This window comes from Rhinopithecus bieti, unplaced genomic scaffold (genome assembly GCF_001698545.2).
Source record: "Rhinopithecus bieti isolate Rb0 unplaced genomic scaffold, ASM169854v2 scaffold_8760, whole genome shotgun sequence".
Lineage (NCBI taxonomy): Eukaryota > Metazoa > Chordata > Mammalia > Primates > Cercopithecidae > Rhinopithecus > Rhinopithecus bieti.
Genome location: NW_016806225.1, coordinates 778,956 through 799,410, shown reverse-complemented (window position 1 = coordinate 799,410; position 20,455 = coordinate 778,956). Strand labels below are relative to the sequence as shown.

Below are 20,455 nucleotides of genomic sequence, written 5' to 3'. Positions count from 1 at the left end.
ACTAGAAAACCTGTGCAATGCTGCGGATTAAACAACTTTAATTCTATTGCACTTACCCACATCTGGCAGGCAGGGTGTACCTTTATGTAAAATTAAAAGCCAATGAAACTTGCCATTTTTTTTAAAGTTTGGCAGTAAAAATGCTTTCTTCCAGTTGTTCACAAATGAAACATGCTGTGCTGGTTTCTGAAAACCAAGAAGCCTGGAGAGAAATTTATGACTTTGAAACAAAATTTAGAGGTTGAAGGATTTAGCAGTTTGCAAAGAACGTGGAGCTAAGCCCTTGAAAAAAGCTGTTCAAAAAGTCCTGGCCTAAAGTGCCAACATCGTTTTCAGAAGTCCCCGCAGAAGCTCTTAGGAATCTGAAAGTGTAAAAATGGGGAGAGAGCATTTTAAAGACATCTTTCCCCTGAAAGCCGGTGCTTGTGAGCCTGTGCATTTTCCCACACGAATATGCTCCGCCTTTATGTTAGACAGGCATTTCCTGCGTGCGGCAGGTTTGTTATCCTTCATTTTTTTTTTCCTTTTCCTTCTCAGGGAATTATCCAAGATTTGTAGCCAGCAGTCTCCGCCATATTTTCTCTCAGCCCTTAGTCACACGCCCATATATGGAAATCTTTATCACATAGTCTCTGGCTAGGACATTTTATAGGAAGTGTTTAGTGTATTGTGGTCTTCATAACTAAGTCATTCTAAGGATAAAATGGCGGCAATCGGCATTATTATGTGTGCGTGTGTCTGTGTGTGTGTTTAGCCTTTGGAGCTGCGAAACATATTTGACAAGTTTGAAGTCAAGGTTTTATCCCCTCAGTAGTTCTTGTATAGCAAAGTGAATTTTTGCTATTTAGAAAGGAATCTTCCTCACTTTGCCCTAGAAGTAAAGTGGAAAGGCATGCTGGGATATTTTCCCCATAATAAGGGAGTTCAAACTCTCCACATTTGGACATTTTCCCTGCTTAGGCAGCCACAGCACAGAGATAATTAGTCACAAGGTTAGTTAGTCCAGCTTAAATAAGCAGAAGTCAAGTTAGTGCTTCACAGATTGGTCTTTTAGCAGATGCTCTGCCCTTTTGAGGAATGCAAGGGGCAAATGTGAGCTCTTAAGGATATTTTACATTTACGCAATGAGTTACGCTGTTCAAAAAACTTTGTCTTTCTACCCTTGTACAACCTAATTTCTCTTACCGGAAACCTGAGGCTCCAAAGGTAAGTCATTTGCTTGAAAAAAAACAGCTAATACCACTTTATGTTCAGAAACTCCCAGCAGCTCCCACTGCATGAGTGATCAAGACCAAGCTCCTTAGGACAAAAAGTGAAGGTTTGAGAAACATTTAGCAACCATTTATACACATAAGTACCGGTAGTTAGGCACCGTGAGGGGTGAAACCAAATAAGATGAATTCTTAGAAAGCTGTAATAGAAATGCGGGACTCTGTCATCATACAAATAATTAATTGCAATAAGTGTCAGTCGGCTCAGGCTGCTGTAACAAAATACCACAGACCAGGTGGCTTAAATAACAATTTATTTCTCACAGTTCTGGAGGCCAAAAGTCCAGGGTCAAAGTGCCAGTGGATTACATTTCCTGGTGAGGACCCTCTTCCTGGCTTGTACCTGTAAGTGGCCACTGTTTTGCTGTTTCCTCATGTTTTTTTTTCCTGGGTGAGTGCACTGATGAGAGGGAGAGGGAGAGAGAGAGAGAGGATCTATTTTCCTCTTTTTATTTTTTATGTACTTATTTTTTTGAGACGGAGTCTCACTCTTGCCCAGGCTGGAGTGCAGTGGCATGATCTTGGCTCACTGCAACCTCTGCCTCCCGATTCAAACAATTCTCTTGCCTCAGCCTCCCCAGTAGCTGGGACTACAGGCACCCACCTCCAAGCCCAGCTAATTTTTGTATTTTTAGTAGAGACAGGGTTTCACCATGTTGGCCAGGCTGGTCTCAAACTCCTGACCTCAGGTAATCTGCCCACCTCGGCTTCCCAAAGTGCTGGGATTACAGACATGAACCACAGTGCCCGGCCTATTTTCCTCTTCTTATAAGGGCACTGTTTCTCTCATGAGAATTCTCACCCTCACGACCTCATCTAAACCTAATACTCCCAAAGGCTTTACCTCTAGATACTATTACACTGGGAGTTAGGGCCTCAACATACGATTTTTCAGAGGACATAAACATTCAGCCCATAGCAATAAGCAAGTGACTGGGGAAGAGTGGTCTGGGATTGAGCAGTGTTGAGGTAAAACTAGCTTTAAAAATCATGTTCTTGGCCGGGCGCGGTGGCTCAAGCCTGTAATCCCAGCATTTTGGGAGGCCGAGACGGGCGGATCACGAGGTCAGGAGATCGAGACCATCCTGGCTAACACGGTGAAACCCCGTCTCTACTAAAAATACAAAAAACTAGTCGGACGACGCGGCGGGCGCCTGTAGTCCCAGTTACTCGGGAGGCTGAGGCGGGAGAATGGCGTAAACCTGGGAGGCGGAGCTTGCAGTGAGCTGAGATCCAGTCACCGCACTCCAGCCCAGGCAACAGAGCAAGACTCCGTCTCAAAAAATAAAAAAATAAAAAAATAAAAAAAAATCATGTTCTTCCCAATGGTCTCCCCACATGGACTTGATCCAGGGTCTGTGAATAGCTTCGTCCTGCAACTAGTGATGCATCAGAGAAAAAAAAAAAAAAAAAAAAAAAAAATAGGCAGGACATAATGCAGCACTTAGGAAGGAGGACGTGTGTGCGATCATCATCAGACTTTCACTTATAGGTTAAAAGAGAAGTGAGAGTCGTAGTTGTGTGTGAGGCCAGGGTAGGGGAAGGAGAAAGCTGGGGAGGGGCTGGCAGGGAAGACCAACACTATGTCATGGACAACCTCCCTGGAAGGTATTTCCCAAATTTCCTTCCAAGAAGATGGTCTGTTTGTACATTATTGCTGACATTTTGGACCCAGATTATGTCTTTTTTCAGAGATATTTGATCACTTGAGCCCTTCTCCATATCCAGATCACCTCCAGGGTTAGTGAGATAGTTAACATATTATAAGTGATATTGACTTCCCCCCAGACATGATAAAAGGTCTCCTTTTGTATAGGCAGTACAGGTTCTGTGAGTTCGGCCTGTCTGCAGTTAAAGTCTAATACAGGCCTGGGGATGAGTGTATTTGCTCTGCTAAGTAGTTGACTCCAGACACATTTTGCCTGTACAGAGACCTGAAGTGGGCATGTGACTGTGTTCAAGATAAAACAAACAAAGAGAATAGCCTCAGGTGACCAGTGTCATGAAGTCCAGCCAGATAAACACCCTCTGGGTATACCCAATGCCAATTTTGGTGTGGGGACCCTTTTGCCCATTGTCCTGCATGGGCTTCAAGAGTCCCAGCAACCATTGGGAAATAATTAAATCACCTTATACGGTTGTTCTTGGAAGTAAAATGCTAAGAACTGTTTGTACAGGTCAATCGAGTCAACACAGCAGGAAGCAGAGTTAGCTGCTTTCTTTTAAAGGGGCCTAGCGCTGTGTTCTGCCTTCTTCTCTTCTTCCCTCCTTCCTAGACTTCCTTCCACTTCAATTGAACATCTACTATATGCTGGTACTGCCCTAAGCATAGGGAGTACATAAATGACAAAAGTGTGGCCTGGCATTTGTCCTCTTTTATTCTGCGAATATTTATTTTGTGTGCCAGCCTCTATGCCATGTACTAGGCATGCTGCATGGAATAGGAAATGCAGATTCTGCATTGTCAGGATACAGGATAGTGGTAATAGTGTTGAGTAAGTAATTAGGAGTGTCTCAAGAGTCATAGAACAGAGTTCCATGAGGATGTATAACAGAAGGGCCTAATTGAGTTTATGGAATCAAACAACTCCTCATTTGAAAAGGAACATGGAGAAAGTGCTTAAAACGTGCTTTTACCTAAGTAAGGTCTATTTTAAATTCATATTCTATCTTCCTAAAGTTAAGACAATCATATGACTTTTAAAAATGTATTTGATTACATTATATTGATTACATGAGTCAAGCAACCAGTTTAATAAGTGAATTAGTTGCTCAAGATTTAGGTAGATTTAGTCTTTGGATGTTTTTGAGACATATCTCAAAAGATCAAACTCAGATTCAAACTTCCTAAGTTCATATGGCAAGTTAGGCAGAATTCTAAGATGATCTCCAATATTCCCACTCTCTTCTTCCCTGGTATACACATTCTCCCAGTTATTTAATCAAACTCTAAGCTAGGTACCATGAAGAGATTTTGCAGATGTAGTTAAGGTGCCAAATCAACTGACCTTAAGGTGGGAAGATTATCTGGGGAACTTCAGGTGCTGATCTAATCAGCCAAGCCCTTAAAAAGGACTGGGCTCCTGCTGATGAAAGAGATTCGAAGTGTGAGATACATTTGACACTGGGGGGTGGGGGGGATTCTCCATAGCTGGATTTGAAGAGGAATTAGGGGCCTTTAGGAACTGAGAGCAGCCCCTAGCTGATAGCCAATAAAGAAATGAGGGCCTCAGTCCTACAACCTCAAGGAAGTGAATGCTGCCATGACCACATGAGCTTGGAAGATGACCCTGAACTCCCGATGAGAAAAAAAAAACAAACTTTGCCAACGCTTTTTAGCCTTGTGAGATCCTGAGTAGAGAACACAGCCACACTGTGTACAGCCTTCTGACCTATGGCACTGTGAACTAATAGGTGAGCATTTTTTTAAGCCTCTAAGTTTGTGGCAACTTGAGACACAGCAATAGAAAACAAATACAGCTGCTGTTCTGTTTCCCTCTCAGTATGGACGTCTCTATTGCTTCCAGTATGACCCAAATCCTCTTGATTAAAAAGACTGAACATGTGACCAGGTTGGCAAATCATCATATCTCTCACCTCTGAGCATGATGATTGGCTCAGGTGTTGGGATTGTGACCTAAGCTGTGCCACCAGTGTCCTTACCTGTGAATTATAAAAGATGAGCTTAAGGCACAATGCTAACTTCCCCAGGAATGAGAGCCCAGAGCTGCCCATATCCATGACTCCACTAACATGATGAACCTGATTTGAACCCTGAAACCCAAAGAGCACGGAGAGTCCTGACAGTGTTCGAGACCCTGCATCCATTGTCTTTTGGTCACCTAAACCTATGCCCTTCCAGCAACTTGGTTATAGGAACCAAGGCTTCTCCTTTTGATTTGAGCCAGGTCATGCTGAGCTTCTGTTGCAGGCAGCCAGAGAGGTCTGAACAATAAAGCTAGAGAGAAGTAAAGAACGGTGAGCTAGAAAACACCAGTTCTGCTTATCAGACATTATCAAGACATGGAAGTGTCTCTTTGCATGTAACCTGAGTTTTCTATTTTGTTTTTATAAATCAGTGCTGAAGGACATCAAATGATAGCAAAAACAAACACTAGCCCAATCATATTATCAGAACTTGCAGGGATTTTAGATGCTATCTGGTCAAGGGCCCTAATTGTCTATGTGTAGAAGCTCAGCCCAGAGAGGAGGAGCAGCTAGTTAGGTAACAAGGTGGTCATTCCAGAATTATTGGATAAAACTGACCCAGGTTGAATGAAAAATGATGCTCTCTGTATCTAATCCATTTTCTTCTGCTTTCCATGATTACTTGGGTCTTCCATCATTTCAGTGTCTTTTTCTCAACTTTTCTAAAATTGTGTCTAGTGAGCACTGTGACTCTCATGATCCCTATGATATATTTTCAAGCTAGACTCTCCAGTTTCTGAATCTCTGGTGGTATCTCAGTTTGTCAGAGTGATTTCTACTTGATTCTACTAAAAATGGTGTAAAACTGTGTCCTGTTGAACATACTGCAAGAAGCTATCCTGGGCACAACTTACCTTTGTGATGATTGTACAAGGATAAATTCATAAATGATTATCTCCCTTGAATACAAATGTAAGTTGTTTCCATAGATACCTGTTCACAAAGATTAATGAGATAAATATTTTCCAATGCCTGGTTGAATTACACTTCTAACATACCAAATTGTGAACATCTTATTCCATTTCAACACGGAATTACAGAGTAGAAGATCTGGAAGAGGGCCTTAGGGATCACCAGACTCAATCTCTAATGGATCAGAGAAGGACAATGGGCTCCAAAGAGCGGGAAGGCCTTGGACAAGGTCAGAGCCTCTCTATTTTAAAAATCAATAGGTCGCCTATTGTGCTTTTAAATGAGATGAACTCACAAACATTTTCCTTAAAATTTGCCTTTTCCCTTTTCTGCATGTATATAGACAAAAGTAGCAAAAAATATAAAATGTAAAGATTGTCTACCACCTGGATTTCGGAGCAACTAGGGAAAGATCTGTTTCTGGGATTAAGAAAAATCTTACCAATGAGATAATAAAATAACCTATTTGTTATTAATTTTAAAACTTGAGTAATTGAAAGAACAGCATTGTTTTTCTTTATAAAAATTGATATACATTTGTTTTTAAATATTCGGAAAACTTTAAGCTGTAGAAAGAAGGAGAAGAAATTGCTTATATTCGCACTACCCAACAAAACCAATTTTAACATTTTGGTGATTTTCTTCAATCTTATTCTATATGAATAGAAAGTCTATGAGGATAGCAGTCATAAACATTTTCCCACGTTATTACATCTTCTTTATAAATATCTACTAAGCACATGTGGTATGTTTTTCTTTAGCAGCTAACTATTCTATTACGGGAATGCTGGTTTTAAAATAACCTTACAAGGAGCATCTTCATGTATAAATATATTTTTCCATATTTAGGAGTATTCTCTTATTCCTCATAAATGGAACTTCTGGATCTGTTTTATAATAGGTGCATATCTCAATTGATAGACAAAAGAATTAAATAAGCATGTTAATCAGAATGAGCCAGGTGAGCTGTGGTAACAAGCAGCTCTATTATCTCAATGACTTAACAAAAATAAAAATTTACTTCTTAGTCATGGGAATTCATTTTTGGGTTCAGGTTACTCTCTGAAGCTGCTGTCCTTGTATGAGGACTTAGCAGTCCAGACTTTTCAGTGCTTAGATTCCACCGTCTCAACCAAGCCTGCTCTCTTATTACATCTTTATGAGAAGGTTCCTAAATACTCACTCATACCCCATAGGCAGAACTTGTTACACAGCCCTGTCTGCCTTCAAGGCGGTGGGATTGGGTGGGAAAGCGTGGTCCACCCATGCACCAGAAGGAGGTGAGCACTTTCATGTTATTGACCAATTGCTTTTCACAACAATTCACATGCCCATCAATTTGCATGAGAAAGTCCTTTTCACCACAGGCATTTACTATACTAATTGCATATTACTCCTTTAAAAAATGCTTTGCTACAGTGATGGGCAAAAATATTTAGTTTGTATCCCTTTGATTACCTCAAGGTAGACTTTTTAATTAATTAATTCATTCATCCATTTAATCAATCATTCAACAAATACAGTTATGTGGCATTGATGAATTGGATATGTGGTGGTGGTCCCATATGATTATAAGGGAGCAAACAACTTTAACCTCAGTGTGGATGAGGATGACATTGAGGAGCCTCTAGATGTAAGTCCTGAGGAACTGACAGAGTTGCGAGAGCTGGAACAGGAACTCAAGAGCTTAAAGAAGAGTCAAGAGAAAAGGAAACTGCAGAAGAAAAAGACAAAACCCTGAGAAAATTCACTGTCAAGGGTTTGGCAGAAGCCTTTATAGACCTCAGCAACTTGGAAAGTTTGAAACCATGGACCCTAACACTGCATGGTTTTCATTAGTAGAGAGGAGTGTTCATGATGCATTATCTACTCACAAGCAAATACATGATGAAACAAAGAAATAAATCAAGCATTCTTTTCTTTTCTGAAAAGAGCGACACCTCCTCAAGAACAGCCCCAGGCAGCTCCTTCAGGAGGTGCTTCAAAAGAAGGTATTGTTTTCATAGATGACAGCTCCATGCCTGTTATTACCCCTTCAGTCCTTCCAGTGGGACAAACTGGAGAAGTAGAAGACAGTGATACTGATGATCCTGACATTGTGTAGGCCTAGGCTAATATGTGTGTTTGTGTCTTAGTTTTTAACAAAAGTGTTTAAAAAGTGAAAAATAAAAAACTGTGAAAGTAGAAAAAAGCTTATAGAATAAGGATATTAAAAGAAATATTTTGCACAGCTGTACAATGTGTGTTTAAGCCAAATATCTACAAAATAATCAAAACATTAAAAAAATTAAGAAGTTTATAAAGTAAAAATGTTACAGTAAGCTAAGGTTAATTTAGTATTGAAGAAAGAAAAATATTTTCTATAAATGTAGTGCTAAGTGTACAGTGTTTATAAGGTGTACAGTTGTGTCCTAAGCTTTCACATTCACTCACCACTCACTCATTGACTCACCCTGAGTAACTTCCAGTCCTGCAAGCTCCATTTATGGTAAGTGACCTAAACAGGACAGGGTGTGCCATTTCTAACATTTTATACTGTATTTTTACTGTTTTCTGTTTGAATATGTTCAGATACACAAATACTTACCATTGTGTCATAATTGCCTACAGTATTTGGTAGAGTAACATGCTGTACAGGTTTGTGGCCTAAGAGTGATAAAACCATATCATATAGCCTAGGTATGGAGTAGGCAATACCATCTAGGTTTGTATACGCGCACCCTATAATGTTCACACAATGACAAAATTGCCCAAAGAAAACATTTCCATTATAAATACATAACTGTATTTACTTAACAGGTGAACCAGGCACTGACCCAGGTATTAGGTCTCTGATGGTGGACACATACACATGGCCCCTTTCCCCATGCGCTTTGTGATCATTGACTAGTTACGGTGCCTCTTTTATGAATTGTCTGTAAATATCCTTGCATGTCTGTGTTTAGGGTTCTTTGCATTTTTCTTATTGAGTTACTTCAGCTCTTTATAAAGAAAAGATAGCAGCTCTTTTTTGCATTCGCTGCAAACTTTTTTTCAGTTTGCCTTTTAATCTTAATTTTGGTGACGTTTTCCCTTTTTTACAGATTTTTAAAATTATCTATTCAAATCTCTTGGTCTTTTCCCCTTAAATTTCTTTCCTTACTTTTAATCTTAGGAAATACTAAAAATGGTTATTTCTGAGTTTTTTAGAACTTTTCTCTTGCTAAACATCACCTTGTGAGAAAACACACACCTACACTCACATATGTGTATGTATGTATATAGATATTTTTAGAGAGAGAGAATGAGAGTGTGTGTGTGAGAGAGAGAGAGAAGGAAATAGAGAGAGAGATGGAAAGAGAAAGGAGGGAGAGAATTCAGTGGATAATTCAATTCCAGACTCTTTATGCAGGTTATGAACCTGAAGGCCACTTTAGCAGTCCCATTGCCTGCCTACCACTCCTGATTGCCCAGTCTTTTCTCCTCTTGGGGTTCCCAGATGGAAGGTGCTATGGAAGGTGCTTGCAGTCCTTACAGCACTATAGAAGGCGCTGTAAGGACTAGACAAAAGAATAATGCATGGTCTGTCCTTCTAGTTTATAAAATCACACGCACAACTACACAGGCACATGCACGCAGAGCTCATTAATTCAAGGCTGTGTGTGGTAAGAAACAAGTGAGTTGCGTAGACTGGATGGACTCCAAACTTTTCATTTTGCAACCCTATTAGTTAAAAACATGTTGTGCAAACACTTTTGATACATGTTTCACAGAATTCAAGACACTATCAATTGTGCATTACATCATTACGTTATATAGCATGAAGAAAGAAAAATATCCCTGCCAAATTGTGACATAGGCTTTCTGTAGGTATTGATTGTAAAATGCATCTCAATATGAGAGATGTTAAAATGCAAAACAATGTGTGTCTCAGAACTGATAATAAATGATCATATACTTCTAAACGAATATATTATGTCCTTTTAAAAGCATACACAAAAATAGGAGTTTTAAAAGATTGAGATTTTATAAGCAAAAGTTCAATACCTTCCTGTTGCACCCCAAAGGATCACTACAGACACCCGACTCTGGAGGCCACTGGCATAGACAGAGGTCTCATGTGGGTCCAGAAGAGTGAGGAGCTCTTAGCTGTCTGTGTGGCTCTGGGGAAGTGGACTAGCATTTCAGAAGTGCCCAAACACAGAAACAGGAAAACCATCTGAGTGATGTTAGGGGACAGTGAAGCCAAGGGACCAGAAGTGACTGTGGTTCTCAGCCTCAGTGTTAGGGGGAATGACATAAGTAGGGTAGCCAGGCGAGGAAGCTACTCTCTGGGAGAAAGATAAACAACTTAGGGAAATAACGGCATGTAAATGGAGCTAATTTGAACAGTGTAAGCAGATGACAGCTGGGCACTGTATTTAATGTCAGCATAGACAAAGAGCAACACAAGATTTGGGTGGGTGCTACTTAAGGCCGATCTTACAAGTCGGATGTGCAGTGTCTGTAACAGAAGTCACAAGTGCCTGGCTCAAGATAGCTCCCTGACTGATGGTCACAATGTCTCCTTTGAAGATTAATCTCTTTCAGTTAAAGGACTGAAGACTCCAATTAAAATGCAATTACCCCCAACAGAGGTAACCAACATCTTTTTCTTGTGAGAGGACAGGTTGCTGAGAGGAAGGCACTAAAGAAATACAGTGTGAAAGCTGGAGGTGGATTCTTCTGGTATTCCAGAAGCTGGATAATTTTGGAATACTGGATTCTTCTGGAATGCTTATCCACTTCCCCAGAGCCACACAGACTCAGCTAAGAGCCCCTCACTCTTCTGGGCCCACACGGGACCTCTGTCTATGCCAGTGGCCTCCATGGTGGGGTGTCTGCAGTGATCCTTTGGGGTGCAACAGGAAGGTATTGAACTTTTGCTTATAAAATGTCAACCTTTTAAAACTCCCATTTTTGTGTATGCTTTTAAGAGGACATAATATATTCATTTAGAAGCATATGATCATTGATCATTTTTTATCAGTTCTGAGACACACATTGTTTCACATTTTAACATCTCTCATTTTGGAATACATTTTACAATCTACATACAAAAGCCTATGTCACAATTTGATTGGCAGGGATATTTTTCTTTCTTCATGCTATATGTGATGATGTAATGTACAACTGATAGTGTCTTGAATTCTATGAAATATGTATTGAAAGTGCTTGCACAACATGTTTTTAATGAATGGGGTTGCAAAACGAAAAGTTTGGAGTCCATCCAGTCTACACAACTCACTTGTTTCTTATCATACACAGCCTTGAACTAATGAACTCTGCATGTGTGTGTGTGCCTGTGTAGTTGTGCATGTGATACTAAAAACTTGAAGGACAGACCACACATTTTTCTTCTGTCTAGTCCTTACACCTTCCATAGTCTAGACCAGCAGTTCTCAACACCATCAGACTTACCACCCCTTTTATAACTAGTATTTTATGATGTCCTTTTTACGATCTTAAAATTAAATTCACAAATACGTTTTTTAAAAAGCCCATAGTGTATTAGTTGGGTTCTCCTCATTGCTAAAACAAATGTACCCTAATATATTTAATAACTTAAACACAATAAAAGTTTATTTCCAGCTCTCATGATAGGACTGGGCAGATAAGTAATGGGCAGGGAGTTGAAACAGATATGGAGGCGTGCACCTGGGAGGTTTCCGTGGGCCAGGCCTGGAAGTGGTATGTATCACTTCTGCTCAGGGGCCATTGGCTGGGACTCAAGCACATGACCACACCTGTCTGCAAGGGTGGATGGGAAATAGAGTCTAGTTGGGAAACCAGGAGAGAGAGTGGAACGTGGACTTTGGTGAGCATCTAGCAGTTTCTGCCACAAATATAATGCCTTGTTATAAAAGAGAAATAAAAGAATTTACAATAAAATAATATGATTTTCATTATGTAAACTCTTAGGATAGTCACACTAGAAGACATGAGTCAAATGCTTTCACTCGTAAGGAGAATGATGTGAATGTGAAGGCCTTAAGTGCAGTCTAAGAGTGGTGTGTTGTATTAGTGACTAACATATCCTTCCCTATTTTACTATTACTGTCCAAAAGTGTTTTTTGTTTGTTTGCTTGTTTGTTTGTTTTTACTAGTAATGAGAGTTCCTGAAATAGTGAAAAACACTTAGTAAAATTCTGAACAAAGCACAATCTTCCTTTAATTTATACAGCTGACACGTTTCGGGAAAATCTGGTGCATATTAGAACTCTGCAACAAATGCTTTGTATTTATATGTAAAATCAAATTGGGCTCTAGGCTCAGATAATTATAAAGATTTTTTTTTTTTGCCTCTAGGAATATCAAATGGGGCACCAGTAGGCCCTGAGGGATGAGGGAGAATCCTTCATTGTGCAAAACTTTTCCGGATATTGCAGGATGTCTAGCGACCCCAGCACTCTTGCTAAATGCCAGTAGTACCCTCCCCACGTGCACAAATCACTGTGACAACCACATACACCTCCACAGTTTTCCAAAGCATTCCCATGGAGTCATACTGCTTCCACTGAGAACCACTGATCTTACTCAATAAATGCCTGACAATTCACTCTTGGGTACTTAAAGAAATGGATGAACAAACTGATTCACTAATCCTGGCATATTACTATAAAGCAAAGAATATGAACATATTTGGAATGCCAGCCTTGTGCTGTGCTGGGTGATTTTACATAACTATCTCATTTAATCCTCAAAACGATCTTGCCAGATATTATAAACTTGAAGGACAGACCACACATCTTTATAATGAATGAAATAGGGGTCTTGGAGGTGAAGTAGCATGTCTGTAATTATATGGTGGGTAAATATGTGGGAAGCTGGGATTGAAATCTGGGCCTGACTCCAGAATCCATGGTAAATTTCCACCATTATTAGGATGACCATATGTCTCCATTCAAGTCTACTGTCCTGGAGTAATGAGTATTAGCACTCCCTTTCACTCTCAAAGAGTCCCAGTCTGGAGAGTAAATTACATGGCCACCGTAAATATTATATGCTGCTATTGTCATCATTATTTATTGCACAGGAAGGTCAAGAGAGAGGGGAAAAAAGCAATATTATTCTTTCTCAGACATCAGTGGATGACTGAGGAGGCAGAATGGGATTTCTCTTCCCCATTTATCACCTGTGCACTTCTCAAATCATCCATGGAGATTTGTATCTGTTTATCTTCTGGAAAAAAAATTTTAAACAGTAGGAAAATAAACACTTTCTAGATATTCAATCTTTTGCTATCAAACAGGGTATTGTCCTTTACCTGCAAATAAGCTATGCTGTCTCCTAAGAAAGACTAAGTACTCTTCAACCTGAAAAACAGCTGAAGATAGTGTAGGAAGCTGAACTGAGACACGCTGAGCAAGGTGATGCATTGATGCTTGCTTGCTTTTGATGAGCTGGTCACATTCTTGAAGTTAGGAAGAAATCTTCCCTTTAGATATTTAAGTTAGAAGCCTGTTTCTATCAGCTGCTGGTTCTGACGGTTTTCAAACAGTTGCTTTAAACAAGTCACAGTTTTAGACATGTCACATGCACACGTTCAGTCTCAGAGTTACGGGAAAGTACCAGAAAAAATTCACAGGGTAATTTCAACACCCAAATGCTGTCTCTGCCACCTCTCCCATCTCATTCCTGTCAATGACTCTCTCCCTCCACTCTGCCTACTATCCCCCCACCTTTTGTTTCAGCTCCTTGTGGCATTTGGTGTTTCCCCTCCCAATCTGCAGCCAGGGTCAGCACTGGTGAGGAAAAGTGGGTCAGATTGCCCTCTGTCTCCTGGTGCTGAGCACTCCTATGTTGGTTCAAACACAGAACCAACTGAAACCCACTCAGGCCTTCCCCAGCTGCCATCAGCCACTACCCTAGTGGTGGTCTGAGGGATTTCTTGAAAAGGAAGTAACCTAGTGGTCAGCTGCCCTTCTTGGTTTCCCACCAGGAGCTCTAATAGAAAGAGTCCTGGTTGAGATGCTGAGCCTGATCCCATTGGGGGCCTATTGGAAGATGTATCTTAGACCCTGGTGGCGCAGGGCAGAGAGGGAGCTTCCGAGCTGTTCCTGGTTTATCCATGCACCATTGCCAAGCTTGGGGATGATGCTTAACAAAGAGCACAGCATTCCACTGAAGACACTTAATAAAATTATAAAATTTAAAAAATAATAATTGTTGAATTGGGCTTAAGTAATACCATCCTGTTGTAGTTGTTTCCTTCAGCTTCAGTTGTATTTGGAAAAAAAAGAAATCACCTCAGAACTGATACAAATTATTAAAATTTCCCCCTCTTCAAGTCTCCATAGCCAAGTAGAAGGTGTGGAGACTGTCAAAAGACGTCTGAAACCTTTAAGGATAAATACAAATAATCCCTCTAAGTGTGGATATTGATCGCTTTTGTTGTATAAAGACAGATTGTTCTGCTGAGACCACAGGAAATACACTCCATAAATGCTATCTTTTCTCCCTCCCACATCCATGGCAGACTCTGTTAATTGATCACCTACTCTTTCTGGCTAATTCTTAATAGAATATTTCAGGGAAAAACTGATGAAAGTTGGCAAGGGAGATGAAAGCTGTTTTTCTTTCTGACCTAGAGTAAGACCACAATGAGGTAGACATTCCCAGAATTTATCACCCAAGGTAGTTATAGTATTTGATATTTGGAATTTGGAATCTTGGAGAGTGGACCTTAGACTACCATGAGAAGGATCTCCTAATTTTCTCTCACTCCATCAGTCTGTCTTGAGAAGTCTGGCTATGCTGGAATACTACCAGCTGGGAAGGGATTGATGTGGAGATATGCCGGGAGGTAGGCAGGGAGGCCCTGGAGAGGAACGCAAGCTCAAGATGAGTACTTTACATTTTGGAAGCCAGATTACTTACAAGTAGCTCTTTGGGTCTGCTTTCTCTGCTGATATCCTGGAGCCTTAAGCAAAGTTGATCTATTCATTCATTCAACAAACAATTATTGGGCATCTATCCTGTGGCAGTCACTGAGCTATGATCTAGAATAAGAGGATGAATGACACAGATACAATCTGAGGATGATAAACCAATTACAGCTATTTTTGATCTTGGTGGTAAGGGCTTTGAGTGGCAAAACATGGACAGAAATGCTGGGGTGACACAGCAGGGGATCCCAGTGTTCTAGTTAAAAGGTATCTGTTCTCCAACATGATTTCACTTGATGGACTGGACACAGAGAGAAGAATTATGGGCAGGGCTTGGGCAGGAAGATTAAAGAGGTAGCTACTCCCCCAAGAGTTGGGGCCATGAGATCCAGGAACCTTATTCACATAAAGGCTCTTTTCTTTCACTGCCAACCTTGGAGGATCAGGGTTTGATTTTTTTTATAGGGGGTCATGGAAGCTAAAACCTTGGCAAAGAGCAATCTGTGATCTGCTATTGTGTTTTTCTATTCCCTTCCACAGGTGATTCCTAGAAGTCTCCATTTTGAAGTTCTCTTGTCCTTTGACCAAGCATCCAGCACATCCTCACAACACTCCAAAGCCACCTTGAAGACTCTCTTCAAAGCAATTTTTACTGTTGATACCACCACCATTGTTCCTGACACATGAAGCAGGAGGACCCAAGGCCGGAGGTCATGGCGGAGAGATGAGCAGATAGTCCTCAAAGGCAGACAGGGCTGGGGTTGAAGAGGAATTCCCTAATAGCTGTTATAAATGGAGATATGACAGGTATGAACAAACAACCTAGGACTGGAAGAAAGAAGAGGGAGGAGTTAGGTAGAAATAGTACTGGGAGTGGATGCCCAGGCTGTGTAGTGACATAAAGGGGCTTAAGGAGGGCTTAGGGAGCAAAACTGAGAGGAAGAGAATGAAGGAAGGTAAAGAATTCGGTCTTTGGCATTCTGATATGTAGTGAGGGCTGGGGGTGGTGACAGACTAGATTTAGGGAGCCTGAGGGTTGGGTGTTGGTTTGTGTTCTTGAAATTACTTCCTCAGGATTTCACATCTAACCAAATATTAACAATCATTTACTAAATAAATATTGTTCCATCCCTGGATGGGCAGATGGGAGTGTTATGCCTGCCTCTCCCCATCCCATACCAAAAAATTAACAAAGACAGTTCAATTCATAACCCCAAGTCTGTCACAATCCAGACTAAGAAGTGCCCTGAGAGCCTGGCAGGATCATCTTGGTGCACACTCAGTAGCTAGGGGATCTGAGTGGCCAAGGAACACCCAGAACTCCTGCCTCCTATAAGTCCAAGGCTGAGCATAGCAAAGTATGGAGAGAGAAGGGTCTTCTAACACCGAAGTAAGAAGGAGCAGACTTTTCAGCAAGAAGAAAAGTCCCAGAAATTCAGATAAGATTACAAACAAATTATAAAGCGATAAGCTGGCTGAAACAATAATATTCAAATTAGTTCAATTCAGCAAGTACATATGAGTGCTCCTGTGTGCCCATCCTGGGCTAGTCTACTTGAGGGAATGGACACAGGAGAAATGAACAGGGTTTAAAGGGGAGGTATTTCTTCAGGCACAAAGCTCTGCAGATGGCTGCCTCTCCACTGGGAACCCCATGACAATTCACACAAGATCTCTCCCAAGACCTCTCAAAGCAATTATTTTAAGACCTCAGTCCCTGTCCCCAAGCAGCCAGAAGTCTGTTTCACTGGTATCAGATCAAGCAGACCCTTCCTGAAACTTTTATAGAGAAATGAAAGTGATTTGGTTAAAACAGGGAATTTTGGCCGGGCGCAGTGGCTGACACCTGTAATCCTAGCACTTTGGGAGACCTAGGCGGGCAGATTGCCTGGGCTCAGGAGTTCGAGACCAGCCTGAGCAATATGGTGAAACTTTGTCTCTACTAAAAATACAATAACAAAAAAATTAGCCAAGCTTCGTAGCATGCGCCTGTAATCCCAACTACTTGGTGGCTGAGGCTTGGGAATTGCTTGTACCTGGGAGACGGAAGTTGCAGTGAGCCGAGATCATGTCACTGCACTCCAGCCTGGGCAACAGAGCAAGACTGTCTCCAAAACAAACAAACAAACAAACAAACAACACAAGGAATTTCAAAGATAAAAGCAAGAGCAAAGATGGAGAATGGGTTGGAGGTGGAAAAAACACAGAAGTAAGAAGTAGAATCTAATGAGAAGAGCATGAATACCTTAGGCTGAGTTGATGGCAGCAAGTAGAGCCAAGGGACAGGGAGAATGAAGACATAGTCTCTACTGGCTGGATGTAGAAGAAATAAAAAAGCAGAGTCTAAGATGACCTTCAGTAGGAGTGGTAGAAGGGTGAATGAGGAAAGTCAGTAGCTCAGAAGAGAAGCATTTGAAGAAGGAAGACAATGAGTTCAGTAATTCAAGATTTGATCTTTTCTTTCCTGAACTCTTCCTGTGGTATCCCTGTTGGGTCCCCCTCTCCAGGATTTGTTCTCCAGTCCACCCTTTGCACTGGGTTTCTAAAAGGCAGTCTCTACTGGATCATTCTCTGCATCCAGCCTCACAGTAGTTGCCACCACCTTGAGGTGAAAGGCCAAGGTCCAGAGCATGGCATACAAGCTCTTGGAGCTCTGCCTTACCTGAATCTTAGCCTCATATCCTGCCATTCTCCTTCTTGGGCTTAACATTCCTGCCATCCTGAAATAGTTGCATTGAAAAAGAAAGCCAGTTTCATGTGTCAGTACTTCTGTACTTGTTAACCTCACCCTGAAAACTTATTCCTACATTTCCTAGTTGAACTTCTCACCATCCTGTATCAGATGGCTAAAAACCCAGCAAAGCATTCCCTGATGGTCCTCTCCACTCTCCAAAGGAAGGTTTGTTCCAGGAATGCAAGTCTGATTCAATATACGAAAATTACTCGATATAATCTTCCATACTAATGGCTAAAGGAGAAAAATCATGTAGTCTTATCAACTGATAAAGAAAAGCATTTTAAAAAATTTAACATGTATTCATGATAAAAACTCTTGGAAAAAAATGAACTAGAGGGTAACTTCCTCAACTTGATAAAGAGTGTCTACCAAAAGGCTCTAGCTAATATTATTTTTAATGGTGAAGGACTGAATGCTTTCTCCATAAGATCTAGAACAAGACAATGATGTCTGCTCTCACCACTCTTATTCAACATAGTACAAGTAGTTCTGGCCAATTTCAAAAGGCACAAAAAGAAAAAAAAAAAAAGCATGCAGATGAGAAAGGAAGAAATAAAACTGTCTCTATTTGCAGACGAAATGATTGTCTAGGTAGAAAATTCCATGAAATCTATAAAACAACAACCTCCTAGAACTAATAAGTGAGTTCCTCAAGGTTGCAAAATGTAATACAAACATACAAAAGCCAATTTCATTTTGGCATCCATAACAGATGGAAGTTATAGTACTTGACACAGGAATTTGGAATCTTAGAAAATGGACCTTAGACCACCATGAGAGGGATCTTCTAGTTCTCCCTCACCCCATCAGTCTGTCTTGAGAAGTCTAGCTATGCTGGAATACTACCAGCTAGGAAGATAGTATTTGGTGTCCATAACAGATAGACACCAAAATAAAAAATAAATGCCATTTACAGTTGCTAAAAAAAATATATATATATATATATACATATATATATATCTCTCTAACAAAACATGTACAGGACTTCAACTGTACGTTTTGTAGTGGAAAACTACAAAACATTGATGACATAAACCAAAGAAGATCTAAATAAATGGAAAGACATTGTGTGTTTGTGGGTTAGAAGATTCAATACAATAAAGAAGTCAATTCTTTGCAAATTAACATGGAAGTTTAATGCAATTCCTATCAGAATCCCAGCAAGATTTTTGTAGATATAGACATGATTATTCTAAACTTTATATGAAAATGCAAAGGAACCAGAATAGCTAAAATAACTTTGTAAAAGAATAATAAAGTGGGAGGAATCAATCTACCTGATTTCAAGATTTATTATAGAGCTGTGGTATTTACAGAGTGACAGACACATAGATCGATTAAACAAATAGAGGGCCTAGAAACAGACCCACAAAATATGCCCAACCAAAAGGTACAAAAGCAATTCAGTGGAGGAAAGATAGCCTTTTCAATGAAGCTCAACTTAAATCTCATATATTTAAAGAATTAACTCAAAAATAGATCACAAGCTTAAATGTAAAACTATAAAACTTTTAGAAAACAAAACCCAGGAGAAAATCATGGGGATCTGGGGCTAGGCAAAAAGTTCTTAGATTTGCCATCAAAAGTCTGACCCATAAAAGAAAATAATAATGATTGGATTTCATCAAAATTTAAAACTTTTGCTGTGTAAAATGCCCCATTATGAGACTGAAAAGACAAACTTCAGAGAGCAAGAAAACATTTACAAGCCACATATCTGACAAAGGATTAGTAGCTAGATACATAAAGATCTCTCAAAACCCAACACTAAAAAATAAAACAAAACCAATACAATCAGAAAATGTGAAAAAGACATGAAGAAGCACCTTACTGAAGAGGATATATGGATGGCAAATATGCATTTGAAAATATGTTCAACATCATTAGTCATTAGGAAATGTGAATTAAAATCACAATGAAATGTCACTATGCAACAGAATGGCTAAAATAAGAAATAGTGACAACACCAAATGCTGGTGTGGATGTGTATAAACTGTATCTCTCCTATGACTGTATCTCTTCTTTACCTCTCCTATATTTTTGTGTAAACATGTTTCCATTTCTCTGGATGAATACTCCTAGGTATTTATCACACAAGTGTTCATAGCTGTTTTTTGGTAGTCGCCCAAAAACTGTAAACAACCCAGATGTCCTTCAACAGGTGATAGCTAAATGCACTATGGTACATCCATTGGTAAAAAATATCAGCAATAAAAATTAATGAACTTCTGATGTGCGCGACAAATTGGATGAAGCTTCAGGAAATTATGCAGAGTGAAAAAAGCCAATTCCAAAATGTTACATACTTTATTACAGCATTTATAGAACATTCTTGAAATGACAAAATTATAGACATGGAGGATGGAGGAGGGGTTGCCAGGGGTTGAGATGGGTGTTGGAAAGAGGAGATGCAGTTGATAAGGTGGTGTGGCTATAAAAGGATAATAGCAGGGCTATTTGTGGTGATGATATTGTTCTGTATCTTGTCAATATCCTGGTCTGACATCATACTATAGGTTTTCAAGATGTTACCATTGGTTGAAAATGGGTAAAGGGTACACTGGATTTATCTGTATTGTTTCTTATTACTGCATGCGCATCTACAGTGATCTCAAAATTAAAAGTTGAATTTAAAAAATAAAGCACAAACCACACTCATGCATTATCTCATAGTCAAAGGCCCAGGCCCAGCATAACTGGGTCCTCTACTTAGGTCCCAGCTGTCTGAGACCAAGGTGCCTGCCAGGGCTGCCGTGTCATCTGAGGTTTGGGGTCCTCTTTCGTGCTTAATCAGGCTGTTGATGGAATTCAGTTCCTTGTGGCTGTAGGACTGAATTCCCCATTTTCTCACTGTCGACCACAGACCATTCCAGAGACCAACAGCTGCTTCTTGCCACGTGGCTCTTCAATATCCCTTCTCA

The 20,455-nt window shown here is 40.2% G+C and overlaps 1 long non-coding RNA gene across 1 annotated transcript; it reads left to right on the top strand.

Annotated features, from left to right (window-relative positions):
- Nucleotides 1-941: 941 nt before the first annotated feature.
- LOC108531721 (uncharacterized) lies at nt 942-15,707 on the top strand. The gene is made up of 3 exons (XR_001886253.1): nt 942-1,206; nt 1,538-1,616; nt 15,338-15,707. It is a non-coding gene; the product is annotated as an uncharacterized LOC108531721 (long non-coding RNA).
- Nucleotides 15,708-20,455: the final 4,748 nt, after the last annotated feature.